The sequence below is a fragment of the Prinia subflava genome, chromosome 2 (genome assembly GCF_021018805.1).
Source record: "Prinia subflava isolate CZ2003 ecotype Zambia chromosome 2, Cam_Psub_1.2, whole genome shotgun sequence".
Lineage (NCBI taxonomy): Eukaryota > Metazoa > Chordata > Aves > Passeriformes > Cisticolidae > Prinia > Prinia subflava.
Genome location: NC_086248.1, coordinates 93,996,460 through 94,022,707, shown reverse-complemented (window position 1 = coordinate 94,022,707; position 26,248 = coordinate 93,996,460). Strand labels below are relative to the sequence as shown.

Here is a 26,248-nt window from a genome sequence, read left to right as displayed (position 1 = left end):
ATGCTTCAGCTCTGGAGTGTGAAAGGCCAGGAATAGAAGCACCAGGAGGTTGCTTCCATCTGTAGATTTTTGCAGCTTCTCCAGCATCCTTTATCTGGGATAGGCAGGACCTCTTCAGCCAGCTGCCAAGCAAGGAGAGCTGGTGGTGCAGAGGGCTGGAAGGAAACCTCAGATGTGGCTGGAGATAAACAGGCTGCCACTGAGAACCCCCTTCTCCCCTTGCTGGTGAGAGAAGGATGGTGGGGACCTGACAGACTCCCTCTTTGCCCATCAAGGAATGAGGATGTGGGGGAATGTGGTGCTTAGCACTCAGCACCAGGGCTTAAGAGATCCAGAAAACCACCCATTTGCTTTCAAGGCTTATTCTGCAATCAGCATAATTTCTCAGGAGGAGGGGATTTTACTGTGGAACAGAAGGTTGGGGAATGGAGTGTTTGTAAAGGGAAAAGTAATTTTGTTTATGGGCTGGGAGTCAAAGACCTTTTTGGGTGTGATCACCTCTATCTGTCTGCTTTGCATACAGGAGGCAAATTGTTGGATAGTTTAAAACATTGGCTATTTTATAATAATACTAATAACAATTTAAAGATTTTTCCCAGCTGTTGGAGGACACAATATTTCTTTGATAGGCCATTATGTATGCAAGACCAATTGGTAAACTGCAATGTGCTGTTCTGTAATTATTCTCCCCTGTAGCTTTAATGAGGAGATCTGCGTGCAGTTTGATGGGAGAATACACTCTGCCGACAGCTACATCGAAAATCAAGACAGGTGTAATCTGCTTACTGTAGTCTGTGAATCCTCACCATGTGGCTATGTTATCTCTAGTGCATGTTTATAGAAAGATGCTTGTAAAAGGATTTAATTTAATGGAATAATGGTAACTGACACTATGAAAAATGAAGGGGCTCAAATAATATGGTGAGCGGAGTGGTATAAACACTAAAGTAGGTGATTAAAAAATTGGTGTATTACGTCATTTAGTTATGTGACAGGAAATGCAAATCAAGCCATGGTATGGACTAAAAAAAGCATTCTCTGTTATTAACCCAGCCTTAGAACAGACTTTGGGGTATGCATGTAGCGATCAGTACCTGGTCAGTTGTGCAGATGTGCACAGCTGTCACTAAAGCTCTGCACGGGCCCATTTCCAGGACCCAAGTCTGAAGAGCAGGATATCTTTTAGAAGGCAGATACTCTGCTGAGCTGGAGCCAAAAGCTGCAGCTTTCTCTCAGGTAGAAGAGTAGTTGTGTGATGAAAGGACAAGTTCAAGCTTTGTTTAAGAATCTGCTCTGTGGTGGGGAAGCTTTGAGACTCTCATGTGTGATGGGTCTCTGTTTCCTTACCTGCACAGTAATGATAACAATAAACTGTTACTAGAAAAGCAGCCCAAATGACTTACGGCTTTGAAGCCCATTGAAAAAAAAAAGGAGTATCTCTGTGCTAGCAGCAGTTGCACAGGATGGTTAATTTGGAGAGATGAAATTACTTAGGCAGAACTGTGAATCGAGCACTTCTTTTCACAGGCTGAAAGAAATAATACCCGGTCACTCTCCGTGGGTGTGATTTATTAATTATCAGTCATTCTTAATCACTTGATACTGACATATATCTAACACACTGGAGAGTTTAATATCGGAAAGAATACTTACCATGATTTTTCTCAGCAGTCCATTTTTAAGTGCTGGGGGAGATAATGTGGTGCCAGCACTTTGGTATTGTGTTTCAGATCCTGTGTGACTGTCCTTGAACACGGAGGATGAGTGCACAGAGGGTGGCAAAAAGTTGTTAGCGAGAGCTGTGCTAAGTGTGGCCATCCTCCTCGCTGAATTGCTTGAGAGCCTTTGGCTTGTAGAATTCACACGTCATGACACACAGGGGGGTTTTTGTTGTTTGTTTTGTTTCGGTTTTGTTTATTTATTGTTTAACCTTTTTTTGTGGTAAGGTAAATGAATCTGATTTGTTACTCATACCAAGGATACTCAAAGTGCATGATAGGACATACTGTGTTACTGCATCAAGCAAAATGTGTTTTAAAAATATACTGAGAAGCTCTTCTGCTGGAGAAAGATGGGGATTGGATGGAGTTGGGCATTGCTGTTAATTATTCTTATTATGCTGATCTTGGTCAGTTTTTTGAGTCTGGTGATTGCACTGATAAAGGAGCAGCCTCGATTTGTGCACATATGTTACAGTTACTTGTAAAACTGGGCTCACAGATTGCTCTGAAGCTTTTACTGTTCCCGCAGAACATTTTGGTAGTTCCAGCAGTTTGATCACAAATGCAGCATCTCTCCTAATGCTGTGCAGGTTGATAAAACAGTTGCCGAGCTGGAGTCCCTAAAGAAATTATTAATTATCTGGTTAATGTGCATCAGGCTGTGGGAGTGTGAGATTAATCACCAGTGCTGGGATGAGTTGCTGAAGTGGATTTTGGTTTTTCGTCTCCTGTCACTCGGTAATGGCTTTTCCTTCCTTCACCATCAGGTGAACAGGTGCGGAGATGCTGTATTTTCATTTTCCTGTAGTCGGGAACAGCCGGTGACCAGGAAGTGCCTCTTTCTCAGTCCTGCTGCATGAGCAGTTTACAGCATGGAGCGCTACCTGCTTCGGATGTTCCAGCTGCAGGAGATGCTCCTACAGCACAGGACTGACCTGAGCCTTCCCAGATAAACATATTCGAACACATGTGCCTGGGGAGGAATGCCAGGGACGAGCGTTGGGCTGAGCTGGGTCTGGCTCTGCTCTGTTCCCCAGGTCTCAAAGGGGTTGACTTATATTTGGAAGTGGAATTGCAACTTGACTCCTATTTCGAGTGTGTTTATATTACCTGGAATTTTTCAGTAAATGAACATTCAGCACGTCTCCTTTGTTTAATGTAAGAACAGAACGATGTGCTCATTTATAGCAAAGATGCAGAAGAAGGTGGCTGTAACCCAGTCTTTAGTCATACCATCCCCAAAGCCAATGGGTTGCATTAATATTCAGATACTGGTGAAGGAGTTGGAGTCCTTTCCAGTGGTGGTGGGTCAGGGCATTGAGGTGCAACACTGCAAGTGCTTGTGCTGCCCCGTTAACCATCAGCAGCTGCCTCAGAAATGGTTCAGTGAGGCCCTAATGTTCTTCCAGAGCTCCCTCCTGTTTTACACACACTTGTACCACACACAGTAGTGGTGAAAAAAAACCAAAAACAAAACAGAAGTAATTTGTCTTTTCAAATCTGACAGTTGTGTTGCTGTGTCAGTCTTGTACACTAAGCCATTAACAGCTCTGCCCCAAGGCCTTTGGTTTTAGTGACTGCTGGTGAGGAGAGGATGGAAGGGGCTACACACCTAAAGCAGAGTTTGCCTGGACTAAAGTGTCTCTAGTTAAGAAGAGAAAAAGCTGTAGACAGCACTGCAACTATCATTCTGGTAATATGTGCTGAGGGACAGAAGTAGAGTTTGAACCTCTCTATTTATAATGTCTAGGCATTTGGATTACTTTATCACCTCTAACCATGAGTATTGCTTCTCCCTGAGGAAGAATACCTTCTATTTAACAATGTACTAACAAGTGTTTGGGTTTCTTTTTTTGTTGGTTTGGGGTTGGTTGGGGTTTTTTTCTTGTGTGTGGATGTGTAGGTATTGGCCCTAATCAGCTTATGGGGTTTCTTTCTTCCTGGCTAAACCAGTGGTAGTTTTTGTCCCTGGTGAACTGAAAATTTTTGATTACCTTGCCACTTCAAGCAGAGATGTACTTGTATTTGAGATTACCTTGCATTAATCCATTCTTGGGCTTTGCTCTCCATATTGTACTATCCCAAATCCCTCTTCAGCTAAAGATGTTACCTCAGGAGGGGAAGAGATAGGTGTGCAGTTTTCAGAGAATTTGCTTTTTGTAATAGCTATGTGCTCCACTCTGGAATCCCTGAACAGCCCATGATGGCATAAACATCCATTTGTTTGACAAGCTATGGCATAACTCCACATTAAATGTAGATGACCCATTTGTGTTTGAAACCCCCTAACCAGCAAGTCAGCATGGCAGCAGCGGGGCTTTAAATGTTAAGCAGTCTTCAGGGCCTCAGGCTGAGTATTTGCGCTGGTGTTGTTTGGGTTTCTGCTCCTTGCAGAGCTTCCTGAGCTTGTTGTGATAACTAAAATCAAGTTTACTTTGTTAAGCTCAGCAGTTCCCAGAACTGAAGAGATAACAGGGGGAAAATAAGACCTTTAGGAGGCAAGAAGTAAATGTCTGTCTGTATGGGGACAGGTCACTGTCTTTGTGTGACTTTTTGATGATGATGTGCCCGTTTCTTTATGCGTGTTTGTGTGCCATGCATGCAGGGGTGCTTGCCCACAGGGATGTACAAAAGCAATGCAAAAGGAGTGTAAAACTTGGGAAACGTATCAAGCGTAAAGGCAATAACTTGCCAGCCTCTGGTGCTTAAAAATAAGTGGAATAGCAGATTTTCAGATGAGTAAATTGTGCAAATTCATGCCTAATTTACATGTATGATCACCTTGACTGCTTGTACAAATCAGGTAATTGTGCATGCAAATAGCTAATTAACACAATTAGCTGATCTGCTGATGCAATCTCAGGATCTGTAAGTGTATACTAGCCATGCAGTTATCATATATCTGCAAACCAGTTGTAGGAAGAAAATCTAAGCCCTCACAATTCAGCAGCTGTGGGGAGTGGCTTCTTTTTCAGTATCACTGGTTTTGGCTTTGGGGTGGAAGTGTCTGATGAGGATCACAACTGTTATGGCAGTTGGGATCCAAAACCACTGAGGTTTAGTAGAAAAATGTAACAGGAAAGTTTTATTTCAAAGTAGAAAATCAGTGTTGCTGCTGATGCACATGTCCAGCACTGCAGCCCGTGGCAGGCTAGCTGGTCTGATGGCATGAAGGGCCCTTCCTATATAAATTGTTCCACAGTTTGGTCCTATGGCTTCATGAAACTACCTGTGAACAAAGCTTGTTAAATGCCAACTTATTACTATTTTTAAATAAGCAAAATATTCTGGATTTCAAAGTTGCCTGCCTCCTTCTACCTTGGTAGAAAAGAACTTACTCAAAAAGGGTTGAAAGGGCAAGTCTCCTGGTTTTGTTTATTTGTCTGAGTCTCTTCCTTAGCATATTTGACTGCTAGGTGAAAATACCCAGGCAAGCCTAAACATGCAAATCTGTGGACACCAAATACGAGTGCAGGGATTTCAGAAGTGTTTCTCCATCTCTGTTTCTGTTACTTTTATAGCTTTCATCGTAATGATTATTTAAAATTTCAAATCAAACATAATGTGAACTTGCAGTTAATTCCTACAAATAATTCAACATCAAAATTTGAGGCTTCACACTGAGTGTGCACAAAAGTAACAGCAAAATCTTCTAAAGGTAGGTATTTCTTGAACTATCTCTTTAAAAATGTCTCCTAGTTATAAAATAGAAAAATGAAAAACTGTGTATTAGATTTGTGACCTACCTCGGATTGCATTTGCTCTCAGAATTTCCTTTCTTAGAAGTGTGGTTTTGTTTTAAAACAAAGGTGAAGTATACCATTAGCACATAATGGACCAGGATTCAAACCCTAACAAAAGTTTTGTGTTCAAGACCACCACACTGTGTGTCTTTCACATTTCTCACATGGATGTCTGTGGTCTGTAGCATTTTCCTTACTGGGAGACTTCAAAAGGAGCACCTTGTTATGTTCTCGACAGTAACACTTATTTCCTTAAAATCTGCTCCGTGAAGGGAATTAAATGTGGCTGGAGGATGTCTTCAGAAAACTGTTATGAAATATTTTACTGTTACCCAGGTGGCCTCCAGACAAAGAACCAAGGGACTTCAGTGTAAACCACAGTGTGGAAAAGCCCCTGTTTCTGGTAGAGCCGCACCCATCTAGTGGTAGGTTGGGTGCAGAGTCAGGAGAGGAGTGTGGTCACAAAGTCTCTGCTCTGAGGGTCAGTCTACTTCTAAGCATCTACAGAGGAAGCTCTCAAACAAAGACAGAAAATCTACTTGAAAGTAATTTTTTTAAAAAAAGCAGAAGAGAAAGCAAAGCAGTAGTGACATCCACACTTTTTGTCTGCAAACAACACTGAGGAAGTTCAAAACCCATAGATGATAGCCTCCTTTATCAGTCTGTATGCTGGTGGGAATTACCACACACCCCCTTTCAGAAAAAACAAAACCCCCACTTAATCCCAAGCAAATATCACCACCATCCCACCCCTAGAAAAACACCAATATCCAGAGAAAACACTTCCAAGCCAACCAGCCCAAAGAAGGTAAGATTTGAATGCTAGTTAGCATTCTGGTACCTGCGAGCACGTGCAGCCCACGGCTTGCTCTTATCAGCTTGTGTGTCCCTGCCCTGGGAACAGAAGGCAAGGCCTTGCTAGTGTGTGCATGGGCTCTTTCCCCCCTTCCAGTGCGTGCTTTGCAATTTAAAGATGCAAAATTCATTGAGTGACAGATGATGATTAGCGAGGAGCTGAGGCCTATCTGCTGTAAAAGGGAGCTGGGGAGGATGACTTTATTCCTGGTGGTGTCAAGTCTTTCACCTTGCTGCCCTTTAAAGAACAGTGGCAATTGTCCTTTAATTTTATTTACTAATTTGTTTCAACAAAAGCAACAGCTTTTATGACTTCTATAACTCATTATTTCTCAATGAATCCTAAAATGTAAAAAAAACCCAGCTGGCTGTAAAAGTCTTTTCCATCATCCATCAGCCAAATTTTCCCGCTGACCGTACTGGAATTGAAAACTAACGGGAAATGAGAAGAAAGCAACAATAAAAATAAGCTTAAGGTTTTAAATGCAAAGTATAATGAGACTAAGGGAGAAAAAGAACTGAAATAAACTGGAAATAAGACAAGCAAAGCTGTGTAGGCCTTCATGTTGGCACAGTGTAAATCCTTTCTCCTGGAAGGAGAACTGCTTGCAGAACAGGGGCTGAGGGCTGTAACATGCTCAAGTGTCTCATAGGTGTGTGGTGTTTGTCCTTGCAGCCTGTATCTGGCTGTGGACTGGCTGTACATTGCCAGTCAGAAAATGATGGAGTCATTTACTGAACTGTTTAGAATTGGGAAGGGCAGAGGAGATACTTGGCTCTGGTGATGACATTTATGCTTTTGGTTGGTTGAAATCCTGTTAATATCCATTGATACAGGCTTAAAGCCTTCTCTGAAACTTTTGGAATTACCCGTCTTTCTTTTATTTTAAGAGACAGTTCTTTTTATTTGGATCATTGATGCCGTATTGAATTCAGTGGGAGAACTTGTACCTGTGATGGGATAAACTTTACAATCCCTGTTTTGCTTCCTTGAGGACTAGAGGAAAAGGCAGGCTTTATGTGATCTTTTTAAAGATCTTTTTAAAGAAAAGGTGCATGTGCCAAGTGGTGAGGTGGCATTGTACAAGTTCATATTATTTTTTCTCCAGTTACTCATAGGCACTAAACAAATGGCACCGAAAATGCAGTGCTGATGCAGGTGCCAAATTGCTGCCACATGCAGATGACTTCTCTCCTTGCCCTTTCCTGTCAAAGGCCTCAGTGCCAGCCAGTGACATGGCTGATTGCCTTTGCTTGATGAAGGGACATTTGAGGGAACAGCTGATGGCTGAACTCCTCTAAAATGGAATTGATGATTGTAGTGGAGGAACCTGTCCTAAGAGTTGGTACCCACATTTTATCTAAAAATACATGTCCGCAGTCACTCCCTCTAGCCTTCAACTCAGGAGCATGCTGGAGTCTCTCACATGGCTATGTCTGTGAAGAATCATCACCATTATCTCCAGGTAATCAGAAAATTATATTCCCTTCTGGCAAAAGACAGCCTCTTCCCGGATAGTTGCAGTTTTGTCTTGCAGCCCTGAGCCATTTGGTGTCCCTGGATCTGCACACAGTAGCACCCAGGCTAATCTCTTGCACAGTGTGTAGGAGTGTTGGCTCCAGCAGAGCAAGTCTCCATGAGCATCCTGGTGCTGGCTTCCAGGCAGTTTGTGATCTTGGGTGTTTATCTTTCAGTTTCTTTGTGGCTGGGCCTTGCTTGGGTATTTTTATTGAAGTCCTGTGACAAAAAACATGACAAGTGGCTTTGTGCCTGTAGCACAATGGAGCTCAGCAAAATAACAGTGCTAACATTTTACCCCCAAAAGAATCTTCAAGTGGAGTCACAGACAGCTGTTCAATGAGCTTAAGTGACACTTGCTCTTGGTCATTTCAGCGGGTTTTGGTTCTATCCATTGAAATCTGTCAAAATGCAGTGCTCTGCAGCCAGTGCAGAGCAAGTCTGTGTTCCAGGCAGGATTTTCTCGTAGGATAGTCTGAAAAGGTTAGGTGGACTTCTCCCCTACTTCCCAGTCCCATGTCTGGCCCTGTGCACTAAGCACATGTTTTACTTCATTCTTGTCTCTCTATCACAACCACAGGGTCTCTGTTTACAGCACAAACAAAGTGCTGCTCGAGTTGTTTCCTTTGTGGAGGGGATGAGGGAAGAAGCAACGTGTGAGAGATGATAATGTTTCCTTAGTGTGGTGGTACTGGTGACTATGTGGTGATCCCCCCCCTAGCACTTCTTGATCCCTGTTTCTACGAAATATAGGCTGTGGCACCCTTCAGAAAGCAGAGGAAACATGCCTTGAAGAGCAAAAGCAAAAAGAATTGTGCTTTATCCTGCAATGCCTTTATTTACAGAGTTTATCTTAGGAACCTCAAAGCATCACTAAACAGAAACTTGGTACACAATGACTTACCTTTCCCAGGGAATCAACAAGCATATTGCATTGACATTTAAGTTTTTAGGTCTTCCTATATCCCTGGTGCAGGAATGAAGCTCCCAGATCAGCTGCTGCTGATGAGGAGACGTAGATGGGATAACTTGGTTTATCTTCTTTGACACTTTTCTGATATCTCTTGATCATTAAGATCTGGATTAAGTGGAAAAAAAATTGCTTGCACAGATGTTATATAGCTTATGCCTCAGATCTTTTACGAGAGAGTTTGGGTGCTTAATGTCTCCTAATTCAAAAAGAAAAATCAAAGTCTTGTGTACAGCTTCCTTCTGTCAGGTGCCAAGATGAGGGTTAGGTGAGCACGTAACAAAAACCTGGATATTTGAAAGTCACATTTCCAGCTGCATTTAGAGAATTGTAGATAAAACGCATTGAAAAGAAGAGGGCTGTTTGGGGCTGGGTTTGTGTTTCCCAAGTGGGCTTACTGAAATTTAAGGTGTACTCCTCTGCAGCACTCTTAGGAAAGTAGTCATCTGTATTTTCTTTCCCATGAGCTTGCATTGTGACATTTTTGTGAAGTACTGCTGTGTACCAGGAACTTGCTGTATGTTCGTTGCTGGTTTTGGGAGGAAAGTGTTCTCCAGTAGTGGCATCAGCAGCTTTGCACAGATCAGAAAAGGTGCTTGGCAGCAGGTATTGGAAGAGTGTAGAAAAGTAAGTCTGTATTTATTTGTCTGCCCCCCCCAAAATGCTGGTTTTCATATTATTTGTATGGGTTTCCAATATTTTGTTCCCAGTCTCCACTCCAGTGAAAATGTAGCTATCATTTATAATCAGTAAATTAATGGCTTTGACTCTGAGCTTGTGACAATGCAGGAATCAAACATTCCTGTCTCTCGCGGGAATGCATTTCTGGGGCTCCTGAGCCGATGGAAGTTCGGGGAGGCTGCTGTGTCACTTCACTGTGACAGTGGAAATGCCGTGGTAGTTTTGAAAGACCTGCCCTAGGGGCTGACGAGTTTAGCAGCCCGATGCACCCTAACCAGGGCAGCCCTTTATTTGTCCTAGTTTGCTCTTCTTCAGCACTTTTCATCTGAGCATTACGAAAAGTGGACTTCACCCTGTGAAGCTGTTACCGTAACCATTTATGGAGGGCAAACTGAGACTGGGATAAATGTGACTTTCCAAAGGTTTGTTCTCATGCTAGTAGCACAAACAAGGGCCTGTGCATCTGTTTCCGGAGCTCTTTTGTCCCACATTTTCTTTAACCAGGTGGGAGGAAATCCATTTCTACACAGGGTCTAGCACAACTTCTGTAAGCAAGGATCATGTAAATTGTGAAGTGAGAGCTTCTGCTGGTGCTGCACGGAGGGATAAATTGGTTGAGAACTTTGTGGCCTGCTTCACTAAAGACAAATGACCGTGTGAAATTTGATTTGCAGAGGAATTTTCTTCCTAGGAGAATGCAGAACCTCAGCATAAGTAGATCTGCAAGCTAATGATGTAAAAATAGCTTGGATAATAAAAAGCTGGTAAATAGAGGTATGGTAGCAATTGGGATGTATGGGAGAGACAGGCTAAACTGATCTGACTTTATTATGAGGAATTTATTCTCTCACAGAGTTCCTCTGCTTTAACTCAGTCAGTGCTGTGTCACTTCTAGCTGAAGCAGAATACTTTTTGTAGAATTTTAAAGTCATCTTCCTGTAAAACAAAGCAAAAAACTGTTCAGCTGCAAACTTGAGCTCACTCAGAATAATCTAAATTTGTTTTGAAGGACTTCAGGGATGTATTTCCTTCTGAAGATTCCCATTCTTCTGTATTTTCTTTGCCAAGTGAGTAATTAGTTGCTCCTTGATTATTGCTTATCACTTTATACTTTCTCATGGAGACAGCAAGGGACTGTGAGGCTGTTAATAGCTATGCTCAGATCACCTTTCCTTCTCAAGCATGGTTTTATTAGCTTAAAAATAACAATGGGAGTGAAATGCTTTTAAGTTCTTGTATTTATTGTTTTTGTGTTTGTTTGGCTTTTTTTTTACTGGAATCCTGAGTGCTTTCCAGTGGACACCAGAAGTGCGTGGTCTCATTTTTCTTCCCTTGAGTCGCTACACCCCAACACCGTCGATCGACGGCTTCGGCCGCAAAGGCTTGGCTTAGGCAGTCTTAGCGTGGGATGAGGAAGAGACTTGAAAATTTTCTTTCATCCTTTCAGATGTTCCTAAACACGGCAACAAGCGCGGCTCTGCAACAGATGCAATTCTTTCCAGGTCTCTAGGTAACATTTGAACCTGTGTAATGTTCGCAGCACAGCACCGTAAGTAATATTCCAGGAAATGCGCTGCCGCTTGTTAAAAAGGATAGGACCCCAGAGATGCCTTTAAATATGCCTGTAAAGTGAGAGGTGCCAGGAGAAAGATAATATGGCTGATTATAGTTATTTACCTTACATTTTCATTCGCCCTTAACTGGGTGTAATTTAGGGGCATGAAATCTCTTATTGGAAGTGTATTTGCATTAAACAGCTCTAAGCAACCATGAAAGTGCAGAAGCTGAAAAATTGACAGACTGGGTTTCTAGAATCCCAAAGTAGCATTTTTTTAATAGGCATACAAACAAATCAAATAAACATGTTTTGCTTCAACGATTTAAAGAATATGGTCTTTGGAGTAATTTGTCTCCTTTTTTTTTTTTTTTTACCCTATCATTTCTAACCTCTTCACTGCCTATCTCTAGTTTGCAGCTCCTCCTAACAATCTGCAGCAATTTCCAACCCAGCTGTTGTGGTTGCAGTGCATTGTGCCTTTGTTTAGCTTTCCCTGAGCTATCAAATCATGCTATAAAGGGGATTACCTGGCTAGTGATGTTGTTTTTGAGGTCTGCACTTCTTAACAAATAATTGCTTCACAGTGGCTCTTCCCCACCTCCTGCTGCCAAAAAAAGAATAAAGAGGAAAAAAAAAGAGCCCTCTGAAAATCAAACTTTACAGTTGGATGGAATCAAGTCTTGCAAGTAAGCACCTTTGGTTGGCTTTGGTAAAGCCCCTTCACTTCCTCCTTTGCAAGTAATCGTAACCAAGTTGAAATCAATCAAGGAGTAGTTGATCTTTTCAATCCGCTGGTGTGTTTGTAGCAAGACTTGAATGTTCATGTGTACTTTTAGAAAAAGACAAACGTGTTTTTGCCCTACCGTGTTGGCGTCTGCTAAGCTTGGGAAATTTATAATCCAGCAGTGTGCTGTTAAACAGGTATGATCTTCCACCTCTACCCCCAGCAGTCGGTCAGTTCTTTTATAGCCACTGCCTCTCCCACCAGGCAGTTTATTTAACTGATGTTTGTGAAATGTTGTGATCTTCGCATGAATGGACTTATTGAAGTGAAAAGCATTAGCAATATTTATTTCAGCAGGTTGTGGAATTAATGACTAAGGAAGAAAAACTGGTAAAACTTGCTTTTTATATGCACAGTAGAGTCTTTAAGAAATTTAATTTGTTTGTAAGAATGCAGACGTGTCTGAATTTATGTCACAGTACGTATGCTCTGTCAGAAGTTTTCTAACAAATATATATGCTATTGAAATACATCTATAACATTCATTTTATAGCATCTTTTGAGTGTTAAGTGAAAGCTAGTGTCTGTCTTGCTCTGCTTAGTGCAAAAGATATATTTACTGTACTTGAGTGTCTTCAATTTTGGTTCTCGTTTTGCAAACACAGTACATGTTAATTAAGGCTTGTCACTCGAGATCTAATGAATACATTTACTGTAATGTCTCCATCTTCAGGAGGAGAATTTGAAATTGTCTCTGTCACAGAGGGCCTGATAATATCAGTTTAAAGATTTCTTTCTTTCCTGGGGAAGAGCAGTTTGTGTTGACCCAGCTCTTGCTTAGGTCATGCTTGCCTAAAAGGTTGCAGAATGAAGTTTATTGCAACATACAGACAAGAAAAGTCTCTGAAGACAAGTATGTACGTTTAGCCCTGAGAAGCTTATGTACCTACATAAGACTGTTTTTTTCCTGCTTCCCCCCTCCCCCTTTTTGACACAGTTTCAAAGGTGGTTTATTGATTATATTTGGAAAGATTAAGAAACTCCTCTCCCCAGTCATGCTTCTGTTGGCGTATGAGAGGACTTTGATCAACAAACAGTGAATTGTCCAATACACACAGTAAAAAGGAAAAAAATCTCCTGTAAGACCTGGTTTGAATTGACCTTTTACCTGTGCCTGTTTCCACTCTGTGGGAGGGGACTGTGCAGGAGGAGGGTTGTTGTCCTCCTGTGTCTCCAACTCATGTTATGGGTGGTGTTAAAATTCCTGCTCTTAATGTCAAGTCTAAACCATAACTACTTTTATTGTCATGCAAATACCATTTTATGTTCTGCCATTGTGCAGGAATGTACCAAAAAGTGAATTTGAGAAAGGGAAATGAAGTAAAGACCCAATCTTTTTGGTTTTCATTGTCGCTGTATTTAAAAGAGAAGTTTTTTCAGCTAGGTAAATCAAGGTTGTATTATGTGCTGTCTCCTGGTGTAGTGTTCTGGGGGAAAGGCTTTAGCTCCCAACCTTCTTCTCCAGCATCTTCTACGTCATCGTATTCAAAGTGTGTTTTACCAGCTCTGTTAGAAAAGGCTGAGGTTTGCATGAAGAAAGAGCCCATTGCAGGGTTGGGTTAAGAGGGAGATGGGTGGGCTGGGGGACCCCACAAGACACAGGGGTGCCCAAAAGAGCAGCCACATCGTCATCCTTGGATGTCCTGATTAGTGACTTATTTGGCAGCTAATGTGTGATTCACCTGTGGTGATCCAACGCAAACATTTGGGAAGTGCTGTTGCATCTCCTCGGCATGTGAGGAATTGCGTCACAGTGAGGGCCAAGCCCAGATTTTCAAACATACTTGGGCACTGTGCACTGGTGTCCTCATCCAGGGTCCCCTGGTGGAGCCCTGTGACAGCAAGAGGACCAAGGCTGCCTCACCCAGATCACACCATGGGACTCACACATCCTTCCACAGGGATGGCAGGAGCAGGCTGGGCACCGGGATGCTCTGCCCTCTGGCTGCCTCTGCAGAGGGGCAGGGCGTTAAGTGCTGCAGAGGGTCCTGAATGGGCCACCTGTGAGATGGCAGGTTATGCTGGTGACAAATGTGTGCCACTGATGGGTACATGCTTTTCTGACCTGCTTTAATTTTTCTAGCTGGGCCTTTAATTGCCAGGCAGAGGTATAGACAAATGCAATAAAAAATCCAAACAGATCAGAGCTATACAAAGGCTCTACAAGGAAATACGTTTTAGAAAGACTTTTTTTTCCTTAATTAATCGGGATTTTGTTGTCAGGCTAAAACAGACTAAAAATAAACAGCTGTATAGTACTTCATTAAGCTGCCTGCTTGGAGTGATTTTCCCATTGATTAGTCTCAGGGCTAATGCTGGTTCATTCCTCATTTCATTGCTAATTAACATCAGCTCTGCTCCTGACCACTTGACCGCACTCTCTCTATGAACATGTGCTGGTTTGGCAAGTAATAACAGCTCCCTCCCTCTTTAAAAGGAAAATTAAGGTACAAAATAGCTATCAAGAGTAGATCTGTGCCTCTACTGTAAGGAGAGCAAACTGTAAAACCATGTCGGCCCGTAAGAAGGGTAATAAACGTAGTTTACAGAGCGCAGGAGTTTGATTGAGGAACTATGTAAATACAGATGATGAGCTCAAGCTGCTGTATGAATTGACAGGCTTGGCTCATCTCCTGTCAGTGGAGTTGATTCAGGCTCCTCTGGGATGCTCGTGGTGCAGATTACCTGACCCAGGGGCTTAGGGCTGCTGGGCGCCGGCAAGAGGGCGGCTTTGGATGGGCAGCTCTTGCTTCTCCCAGGTTCCTCAATGTCCTCAGAGTTTGAATAATGAATTACATTGGCAGTGGGTACAGAAAGAGCAGGAAACAACACCACGGTTATAGCTTTGTCAGGCCACTTCCATGCAAGAGGAATATAGATGAAAATAGGGGAATGAAATACTAGAATTGGCATGGATGCCCTCTGAGGAAATATCTAACAACTTTAATGAAATTAGCAGCCTCTGTTCTGGGTGAAAAGGTCAATTTTTCCATAAAATCCAAGTAAACTGGCATTTTGGAAAACATCTACTAAACTTGGCACAGAATAAACAACGTTATCCCAAAGTCTTGGTTCAATTCCAGATAATAGCTTTTTCTTTTAATTGAATTGGATATTGCATTTCATTTTCAGAAAGTCTTTTTTTTTTATTCCTACATTTTGAAGCATTCATATCTCAGAACTAATCAGAAACTCAGCCTTATACGTATCTATCAATCAGAAACAGTGTCTGAAGAGAGAGCTTACTTGAGTGATAATCCTTTTCTACCTACTTTTGAGCAGAATCCTAATTCACTTGTTCATCAATTATATATTTTATATATTTCTGCCATTAATTTAATGGATTTAGGGGCTCAGGCTTGCAAACACTTGTGCACGTGAGTAACTTTATTCATACAAACGGATGCTCATGTGAGTAAAATTAACCATGTGAGAGATTTGCAGGATCAAGCTTTGCAGTAGGTATATATCCAGACACAAAGCCATTGCATTCCTAACTTCCCTTCATTGATCTGTAATAACAAGAAGTGTTTCTTATTGCAATGAGTAAAAAAACCCTTAAAATATTAGTAACTTTACTGGTTATGATAAGAAAGAAGTCATTCCTATGTTCAAGAACATGACCACTTTGGCCAGGAAGCACTGCCTCCTCATTAAGTGTTGCATGGTTGGTTATATCATGTAACCTTCATGGATGGTTCTGGAATTGACCAGAGTAGAGGCAGAAGTGTAGGAAGTCCCATGGTATTGCCAACTGACTGTATATAATGCTGAAACCATATTGTGCTGCAGACCTTGTTCAGTTGGGAAATGGAATTTTGATTCCTGATACATGCAGCACCACCTCTGCTTTCTAAAATGATGCCTATGATAATTTAAACTTTTCTCACGTTACTTCCATTTCCAGTCCTGGTCAGATGAAAAAAAAATCCCACCAAACAAATATTTACATTAATAATAAATAAACCCAGGAAAAATATTTCCTTGAATGCTCTGGTTTGAAGGAGTGTCTTGGTCAGTAGCTTCCTTGTGGTAGGTTAGGACTTAGATTCTTTTGCTTACATAAATGTTTTGCTCTCCCGTGGAGACGTGTTAGGAAGTGGTAAAACACTTATTCACTCTTGGCATAAAAGTAACCCCAAAGTTGTTTTCTTTCCTCACGTTTCTGTAGTGAAATAAGCATATCCATACATTTTGACATCCGTGCATTAGGAGCAAGCAGAGTTCTTTTGCCGGCAGTCCGAGCCGCTTGCTGGTGGTCCTGTGTCAAGGGGAACATTCTGGGCACCTTCACTGGCTGCATCCTGTGGGGTGACACAGTCCCCGGGACACGGGGACAAGCTCTGGAACCCCTTTCCAGGCTTGTGGGGGACTCCCAAGGGTGATGGAGGGAAGAGCAGGCAGATGAGCCAAGCAGCGTGGGCAGGACTGGCTTGGAGGCTGCGCAGGGTGCCCTGGAGTATTGCAGGTTTAGCTAAAGCAGTAAATCTGTGGCTGGTTCCTTACCTCTTAACAGAGCACTTCAAAATGAAGGTTAGGTGTTTTCTGTTTTTCTACTTTGCCTTCTCATTCAAAGAATGTGAAAGGAAGGAACTAAGACTGCTTTAAAAACCCTTAAGAGAGTGGCATGCTTGAAATAAGATCTTAGAGGAGGCTGACTTGGATGACAGAGACTTGGTGATCCTCAGCAGTGGGACTGTTTAAGATGTAAACCTTATGATAAAGTTACCCTTTCTGGCAACTTGTTACCCTCACTATTTAAAAAGAAAATTAATCTTTGAGTTTTCAGAGTTAAAAGATACCGTGAGGATCTCCAGTCATATGAACTGTAAGTTGGTGTATTGTATTAAATAAGATATTCAGTAGCTTCTTGTGTCACTACAGGGTAGAATTTGGTGAATAAAGTACAATTAATAGCTCTTACAGACCTCTGGATGGACACCCAAAGGAGAGGAATAATACAGTTGCAGTATTACAAGTCAGCAACATATTAAACATTTTTTTTTCCTTAGGAAAGGATTTCCTGTAGAGGTCCTGAAGAAAAATAAGTTTCATTAGTCGAGCGTCGAGCAGAGATAGAGCAACAGGATTGATTGTAATAAGCCTCTCCTTTTTACTGAAATCCATTACTTTCTGAGCTATTAAGTGATGAAAGGGATTAAGAGAATAAAAAAATATAAGCGGGACTGTATTCGTAAATCTAATAAAGTTGATAACAGTAGAGCATTTTGTGAAATTTGCATGTGAATTTATAACATCCTAATCCATCGGCAGGCAGCGTTGTGCTGCAGAGGGAAGGGGGTGCACTGTGCATACTGGATAAAAATGCAAGCACAGAATTTCTGGCCAAGAAGCTTATTTTTTTTTTCCTTTTTTTTTTTTTTTTCCCCATATGGATATCCATATGTTTTTATCACAGATTCCATACTTTCAGTGCCAGGATCCATATGTTTAGCTTTTTCTCAAATAAAAGACTATAAAATCATTCTTCATTATCTCTTTCTTCCTAGCTGGTGTTTTTGTAGACATAACCAAATGTGATGCTGGATGGTTGAGGCATACCCAGATAGGCTGTGGTTGGATCTCATCAGAGGTATTTAAAACCAGTACCTAGGGAGTTCAAGGGCTGGATTATCTTCTGAGTATAATGCCCCTTGACAGTGCTTGAACAATGCAGGGGGTGCTATCATCTGATTGCAAAGTCCTGGCAAGGCTCTTCCTTTATAAAAGAGAAGCTCCTTTGGGACCAGCAATGAGAATTTTCCTCCTTTTTATTTTATTTCATTTCATTCTCACCCTGCACCTCTGCCTCTGTGCTTCTGCTGAGGGGTGTGTGGTGCAGGGAGATGACATGACAGGGCTTTATTTCACTTTTGCCTTTTCTGCTTGCCCAAGGCCTGCAGTTGTAGAACAGCAGCAGAATTTAGAAGTGCTGATATAGGGAATTTGGGGTTGGCGTAAGGATGGTGTGTATCACCATCTCCTTGACACGACCCAGTCTGCTCTGTGCCAAGCAGATATCACTCACTGAGAATTGTGCCTAATAAGGTTTTATTTCTCCTTTTCTTTTTTTTTCTCTTTTGAGGGAAATGTTAATATAATGCTTTTTAAATATGTAAAGCACAATTCAGTGTCCATGGTTAGACCTTGGAATAGGTACCAAGTAACCTTCAGTGGTAAAATCTGCATGTTGACTTTGCAGTCGGATCCCATCTTCACTTGGACTTCCAGTCCTTCTTTGCTGGGACAGCATGTGGCAGAAGAGCAGCTGTGGTGTGTGCATTTCCTTCTCTTGGGAGTTGATTGCCTGCTAGCAGGTTCTGTCCTGTGGCTGTGGTATTTAATGTGCAGAAGGGGTAAGGAATACCCTGTAATTTTGAATAGAAGAAAATTAGGGTAGTCATAATTACAAGCATTACAGTACACAGTTTCAAAATAAAGCCATCAGTGTGAGTATTTTATTCACAGTTCCTGCCTCTAGCCCCTGAAACATAACCCTGAGGCAGGCTTGGAGTTGTGCTTTATCCTCTGCCTTCCTGACAATAAGAAAAATTATTGTGGAAGATTCATAACGATCGCACGTTGGAGCTGTGGAAGAAGGTGGTAGAAAGAAGAGGTGACTGCCTTCTCAGAATAAACCAAGCAGTAACATCTTGGTTTTAGACAGGAGACAATCAGTGCCTTAAGAACCCTACTAAAGCAGCTGCATTTTGGCTGGAGTCATTATATTAATTTTCAGGTTTACCTGACTCTCATCAGAGACAAAAATGAAACTTACTGCTGATATCATTCAAAGCAGACATGACTCCTGATAGGATCTTTAGAGAAACTGTAGAAAAATTTAACCTTTCTTCTAAGATTTTCTTGTGAAAATATGATCCATTTGAGGTTGACTTTAGTTTGCATTTCGATAGAACTAAGCCATCATTTTTCAGTGCTGCTTTTCCTTCCCAGGATTGTGGTGGCTCTGGTGAGGTGGGTGGCAGGTTTGTAGTGAGTTGCCTCATGGGTCTTGATTGGCAGTGCAGAGAGCCACTGTTCTCATTTCAGAAATTATTCTCTTGTAAAATTGCTGTACTTTTTTTCTGTTTTTTTCCACTTCACCCAGCATTTGAATACCAGATTGAGCTAATTTTAAGATTCCTCAGGGCAGTGGCACTGCATTCCTTCCACTCCGCTATTCCTTACCACATTACCTCACTGCATCAGCACTCGTATCTCCTGCTGATGGCATCCAGTTTCCATTCCATTCACAGCGGCCAAGGATCATATCTCTGATCCACTTAGAAACACAATGATCTCTACCCCTGAGAATGCAAACGCTTTCTCAGTCAAATCTATTGATCTTCAGGACTCTATTTCTGGCTTTCCATTCACTCACTCAACGTTTGGGATGCTGCATATTCATTCTGGGCAAAGAGTTAACTTGGCTACTAGGAACTCGGTGAAAAACACTTCTGCAGAATCCAAAGATAGACATGATCTCTTATATGTTATTATGTCTGTACAAATACTGCACCTCTTAACTGAGCAAAACAGAAACCTCCTAGCTGGCACAGTGACAATGACAGACCTGCTCGTGCCATCATATTCTTGGCCTAAGCCAACTCACTGAACTTGCTAATGCTGAGATGGGTGAGCTCATGCTGAGTTCTGCAAGGGAAGAGGTAAACACAAAGGGTCTCCAGGCCAGAGGGGCATTTGCAGTCTAAAAGGAAAAGATGATACCAACAGGCAGGGACATTGGGTACGAAGAAGGATATAGTTTGACAAACAAGCAAAATGAGTGAAAGCACTTTAAAGAAAAACATTTTTCTCAAGAGCATTGCTGTCAGGGAACTTGGCCCTTCAGGGCTTGACTCTGGGCTCTCTTGGTATGGTTATAAAGAACAGCAGGGATTTGTGGGGTGAGTATTTCAGCATCTCCTTTCAGGTCATGTACTGAAACAGGCCACTCCTGGAGGGGAGCCCAGTGTGTGCTTGAGATGGTCTTCAGGAAGCCCACTTCTTCCACCACTAACAGCACAGGCTAAAGAACAAATACCTAACTTTGGCTTTGTCAGTGTTCAGATGTTCACCATCACCCCCAAGTAGGATTTTGCTTCTTAAAAATTTGTATATTTAAGAATTTTTCAGGTATTACTCACCATTGACCTTGAACCCATATTTAAAAGAAATCCAGGCACCATGATGTTGAGTGAGCTATGCCTGAGTTAATTTAATTATCTAAACCTTAGACAATTTTGAAAGTACTAGCTGTATTTCATATCTTCTGGGTTCTAGCTGAGTGCCCTGTTTTTTCTGCTTGTGCATGACAAATTAATCCTCTGTTTCTGTGTGGGTTTTTTTTGGTTTTTTTTTGTTTTTTTTTTTTTTTTTTTGTTGATTTTTTTTTTTTAATACAGATATTAGGTTACTGCTTGGTCTAAGAGAAGACTTTCATTATTCAACACTTACACTGCCAGGGGCACAGCAGCTAACCTGGTTTGGTCTTGATTGTGTCACGCTCTAGCTGAAGCTGTTTCCCAAAACTCATGGTGCTCAGTCTCAAACCTGACACTGTATAGCTAAGGCAGGCAGGAATGGAAAGCGTCCCAGGTGAAATAATTACGGGGTTGATTATTGTGATTATGTGTAATTATAACTTTTTTTAGTATATCACTAAGAGTACTGAGGTATGAGAGAATTTGACTTATGAAAGAGTATTAAATTTTAACATGGAAACTTACTCTGAACTTAGATATTGGTTCCCGATGTGCAGGGTTAGTACATGGTTGGTGGTGAACTGCCTCATTTCTCTTTCTCCTTTACCCACAAAAGTTTTCTCCTCTTCTCTTGAGAGCTTTGCCTACAAAGTTGGGTGATAACTAGTGCACTTCCTTGTAGCTTGCCATTTCCCCTCACTGTTCAGTTTGTTTGTCAGTGTTTCTGAATTTCAACTGAAGGATGGGCAGGAATTTTTTATTTTTCCTAACCAAAAAGTGCAGGAATAATAGTATAAAAATATGAACACTGAAATTGATATGTAATGTGATACAATGCCCTTGTCTGGACATTTCATTGCCTTTACAGGAAGATTTTTATTTAATGTTCTAAAACTCCAGGGAGATAATAGTATATGGATGATCTGTCCCTGCTTACAGACATGAAATAGGCCTGTATGCATACATACACACAAGGGAAAGCTTCCCCTCTCTTCATCTTTCCAGCAGGTACAAACTGTTTATCCTCTTTAATTCCTGCAGAAACCGGGGGAGTGGGCAGGCATTTCATAGGAAAAGCCGAGAGCTGCTTGCCCAAGGCTTTGATAAATCCAGTCCTCTTGACCCTAAATCCTGCACCTTAGCTGCCTTCTCCTAGCAAATGATACAGATTGTAATTCTTTGGCATGAAATAAGAAAGACTAATTGCTTTGAAGATTTTATTACTTTGTTTTTCCGCTTCTTTCTCCTAGTACACCGTTTGCTAAATGCTTTTCCCTCTGAAAGAAAGGAATGTTGAACTCGTTTCCATCTCCATCCCTTATCTCCACCTGCACGTCTGTGCACGAGGCACCCGTAAGTCTTGCTAGAAAAGGGTGCCTTCACCAGCAGGTTATCATGATGTGCTCACCAACAAAAACACTTCTGTACCAGTTTGGGCAGTAGATTTATGAGATTTCAAGTCTCCCTCTTCTTACTCTTTCCCAGTTCCAAATAAAGAACTTCAGAGGGCAAATGTGCCACTGCTGGTAGATATGTAGCTACTGTTGTATTGTGGGGTTTTGGTTTGTTTTTTTGCCAGCTACTTGACATTGTTTTACAGCTGGACTGTGCAGCTATTTCCAAAAGGCTCAGCTAATTCTGTTGTCCTTTTTTATCAAGGAAATTCTTGAGAAACCACAATAAAGCAGCTGTAACCCTGGCGATGCTTACAACTGTGGCCAAAAATAGAAATCAGCGCTTCATGCGTTTTCTTAATGAGGGTATAGGGGTTTTTTTTCAGTGTGGTCCTTGACACCTCGCCAAGTTAGGGCTTGGCTCTAGATGTTTAGTGCAAGCTTTATAAATAGCCCTGGATAGAGGGGGCATTTCTTTTCCAGTGGCGTGCGCCCTCTCAGGGCTGGCCCTGCTGGGGCAGCTGTGCTCTCAGGCATGACAGAGTGTCTGCAGTGAGCCCTCCAGGCCACAGTTGCCAAATACTTTGCAGGAGGTGCCGATCACCTTGGGTCCCTCTTTGCTTGGAGGGGGAAGCTCAGCATCTTGCGGAATTAGGTCTGTAAGCTGTTGTTATTAATAACTGCCTTCATGGTCGTTTTGCTTACAGACAGGATTTATTTGGCTTCTGACTATCGGTGAAAGTGTCCCTATAACTGGATTTTTATGCTCTCTCTGTGCAAATAGAAAACCATGGTTTGTTTGCCAACCCAAATAAGAATTTACAAATGTGGGGTTTTTTTCCTGTGGCGCATAACATGGCTGGTAAATGGATATGAAACGGCTGGATGCAGGGATTTTGCAATGTTCCCACAGGCAGAAGAGAGAAAGATGAGTAAAGATGAATTAAAACTTGGAGAAAGTTCAGTCAACAAACTAAGAAGTGCAGACATACTGATTTATAAAGAGACTATAACTTTTAAACATGTACTTTCAATCTGAAGGATTGCAGTAGGGATTTAAAATATGACTATTTAATTTTTAAAAATTACATAAATTAAGTGAACAGCCCATTAATGGGATGCCATCAGGATCACATGGCCAATTCAGTTCAAGTTATATTATCTTGCTGGCCGAATTTGAATAAGAATTAAGAAATTACTATTCAAAGTAGTATGGGACATTGATCCTCATTCACAATGAAATTCGTCACCATAACTACCCGGAATTCCGCTGCTTTCACAGAGGTATTCCACTGAATCTTCTTTATGGAGCAGCTAGAAGGGAATTGTATTAGTCGGCGGAAAAAAGCCGCTAATTAGTTGTTGGGCCTCCGCGTGAAGAAAGTCCTGTCTTGCAGAGGGCTCAGGGATGAGCAGCAGGATGCGGCTCCAAGAGACACCAGCCTCCTGCAGCTGGTCCATCCCTGGGCTGAAGGTCCACCTCAGGGAATATTTGTCTGCCCCAGCAAGAGGGCCTTGCCTCTTACTCGCAGCCGGTGCTTCGTATTTGAGCTTGGCAAATCAAAGCATGTGGTTGAGTTAGCCAAGCTGAGGGATGTCCTCTGTGATGAGCTGTTCTCAGTGCAGTATCTTCCAGAGTCTCTGTTACATGAATAACCAAAATTCACCATTGCTTGCAACTATCTAGTTCCTTTTCACAATTTTTGGAACCCCTTTTGAAAATGCCTGAAATACCAAATCAGTTCAGTCCTACACTGTTTTAAGAATAAGTAAAGAGTAAAGCAAAAAGCTGCTACGAATGGTCAAGCAAGATGTGCTACAGCTTAAAGAAACAAAGTCATCATTATCAATCTTAACTGTGTTGTTTAGTTTATAAATATTAATTTTGCTTTTTTTCTTGACTTCACTGCAGTGCATTTCAAGTCTAATTTCTGTAATAATTAAAATGGGAATATGAGAATCTTTGCACCACTTTTTTCTTGCTCCAGTTTAATTCCATTGACTTGTTGCTAATTTACACTGGCATAAATGCAAGACTACTGGGCTCAGCAGTTCAGCACATTGAGATCAAAACCTTTTAAAACCTTTTACTGACAGAGAACACTTGAAATGGCAGATGCTGAGTATTTGCATTGTTAATGGCTTTAAAAATGTGATAGTTGTATATAAATACTGAAAGATAAGTTATACATCCACACATCAACTGAAATTAGCATTCTGAAATTTGCAGTCCACCAAAAGAATGGCAGTAGAGGGTCATGAATATTTGTGTTGCTCACTGTTACCTGAAGATTCACGGCCTGGAACCTGCATCTGATTCGACACAGATGTGTTCCCTTGGAAAGGCTTCAAGTCTTTTCTGCACCTGGGCTCTCCTAAGGCCACAAATTACAATCATAGGCACTTCTTCCCCATTTTGCTTATAATGAGTTGGTACCAACAATCCATTTTAAATAATCACAAACAAAGCATGAGGAGTGTCTGTGTAATGAAGTTAAGTGATCTACCCCTCACTGACGGTTGCCTGCATTTGTAGGTGAGAAATAAAAACACACTTTTTTTTCCTGTTTTTTACCGTTCTGTAGCATTCTTGCATGTCTCTTCACTGGCAACATAATGGGAAAGGGACTTCTGCTAGGTTTTACAGCTGTGGCTAAAAGCAGAAGAGCCTAAGAGGAAAGGCTGGGCTAGTAAGATTTGCAGTCACATTTGTAGTCCCAGTTGAATCAGAGACACTTAGAGAAGCAGCTGGTGATGATCTGAATTTGACCAAAATTCTAAACATTTGATTTAGCTCATTTACTGATATTGGTCTTGAGTACCGTGTGGTTTTTTGTTTGTTTTTTTTTTGAAATACAATATTGAACTTTATTTTAGAATATTACTTGGTATCAGTTTTTTAATTTTGACATTAAATTTCAAGTCAGCAGCAGGTAGTAGATGAGGATGCCAGTGGGGCTGTGCTCTGCTTTCTTCAGATGATAGGCAGAAGGGAAGTTCGTACACTGAAAATTCAGAGTTCCCTCGTGTAGCATAAACTACAAACGAACACTTAAAAAAACAAACTTTCATTACTCATCTCTTTTGAAATTACTTGAGGTGTAAACACGAGATTGAATGTTACTTGATGAGGGTCTGCAGTACAGTGAATTCCCAAATCTCATGCTGGCCATACACGGGTGTTGTTATATGGCTTCTGTGATGGGATGTTGATTTGGAAAACCAGGTGAAAGTTCTCGTGAAAGAACCAAACCAAGCATGATAATGTGGGATCTCATGATGGCCACAAGATACAAATATTTTTTTGTGTGACTGTAAATGTTAACTGAAAGAATTTAAATGCCCCATAAGCTGGTCCTCTGAAAGCAACTGGAGTTGTTCTGGGGTTTGTTTAAGATTTTACTTAAGGATGTCCAAGTGTTATTGTATGCAGTGTGGTAGTACCTAGAGACTTCTGTGCCTTTGTTCTAAGCAAAAAGCTTGTATGAATTCTACCTAATAGTGACTTACCTGAGACTGATTTTTGAAAGGAAGTTTTTTTCAAATCCCAATTTGCTGCTCTGTTGTTTCTTTAAAGATTTCTGATTTTCACTGGAATTTGAATGGTCTTGGCCTGTCCACAGAGTTTGCTCATCCGGCCAAAGAAGGGAAACTGTGTTTTGTGTGGCTAATGACAATTAACCAGCAAAATTTGAAACTGATTTGTTGCAGGGTCAACAAAATTTATTTTACTTGAAAAATAAAACGACCTAAAACTAAAGTAGTAAAAAAACCCGCAACATCCAAAAAGGGGACAAATTACTTCAGGCAGGTGTGTGTTCAGGGGTTATACAAATGAGTTGTTTAAAGCTGGCTGGCAAGCATCTACCTATGCATCAGACCATTTTTTAATGGTGTTCTCCTCACCAGCCTCTTGTTTTAGCTTTGCTGAAGGGAAATGAGCCTATATGGCACCAGGATGGAAAACTTGCACAGTCCCCCAGTTTACAAGTTTTCTGTTGCTTATGGATCAAGGGAATATTCGCCCTCAGAATGAGTACTTAAGCAAGTTGTGTGGTTTGGGTATTTTTGTTTTGTTTTTGTGGTTTGTGGGGGTTTTAAAATTCCTTTGAAAGCACAGAGGCCCAGTTTGTGTATAAGACTCATGTTCATACAATGGCCATTTGATCAGAGACCCTGTTGCAGTGCTGTTCTTTGAAAAGTGCATTGTAACTGGCTCTGTTTGTTTGTTTTTCATTTACGGACAACCTGTGTTGGATCACATAGCTCTGGAGGAAGAAGAAAGTTGATTTTACTGCAGATTTTGCTTGGCATTTAAACCTCTTCTGTTCTGACTTTCAGTTTGAAGCAGTCCTTAGACATGTGCTTAGGCTGAGCCTGGTCAGGTGGATGCACAAGGCTGTGCTCATCTTTAAAGCTGCTCAGCACAAGCTGAAGCAAGCGTTACCTGAACTCACAGCGCTCTCTTGCAATGGTTTTGGCTGGGAGGGAATCTGTGCCACGAGGGATTAGACCATCCTTCCCTGTCCTTCCTATATCTCATTTGCTATGGGAGCTGTAGAAGATTTGCTGCTGGGCCCCACTTTGCTGCCCAGTGAAGCCCATGGCAGGGCTCACTGCTGGTGGGGTGTCACTGCAGGGGGAAGGAAGGACCTGCAGTGAAAGAAAGATGGTGCCTTTCCTCTACTGGGGCCGCATTAATGCAGCAGTGGGGCCCCAGCTGTCCTTTTTAAACAGTTTTATTTATATTTTTTTCCTCCCGTAGAGTGAGCTGACCAGATTTGCAGTTTATAAAACTGGGACAGCCTAGCAGGGGATA

General features: G+C 41.6%; 1 protein-coding gene across 11 annotated transcripts in view; it reads left to right on the top strand.

Annotated features, from left to right (window-relative positions):
• The window catches only part of ESRRG (estrogen related receptor gamma), a 369,245-nt gene that overhangs the window by 95,347 nt on the left and 247,650 nt on the right, over positions 1-26,248 (top strand). The gene's annotated exons all lie outside the window — the stretch shown is intronic.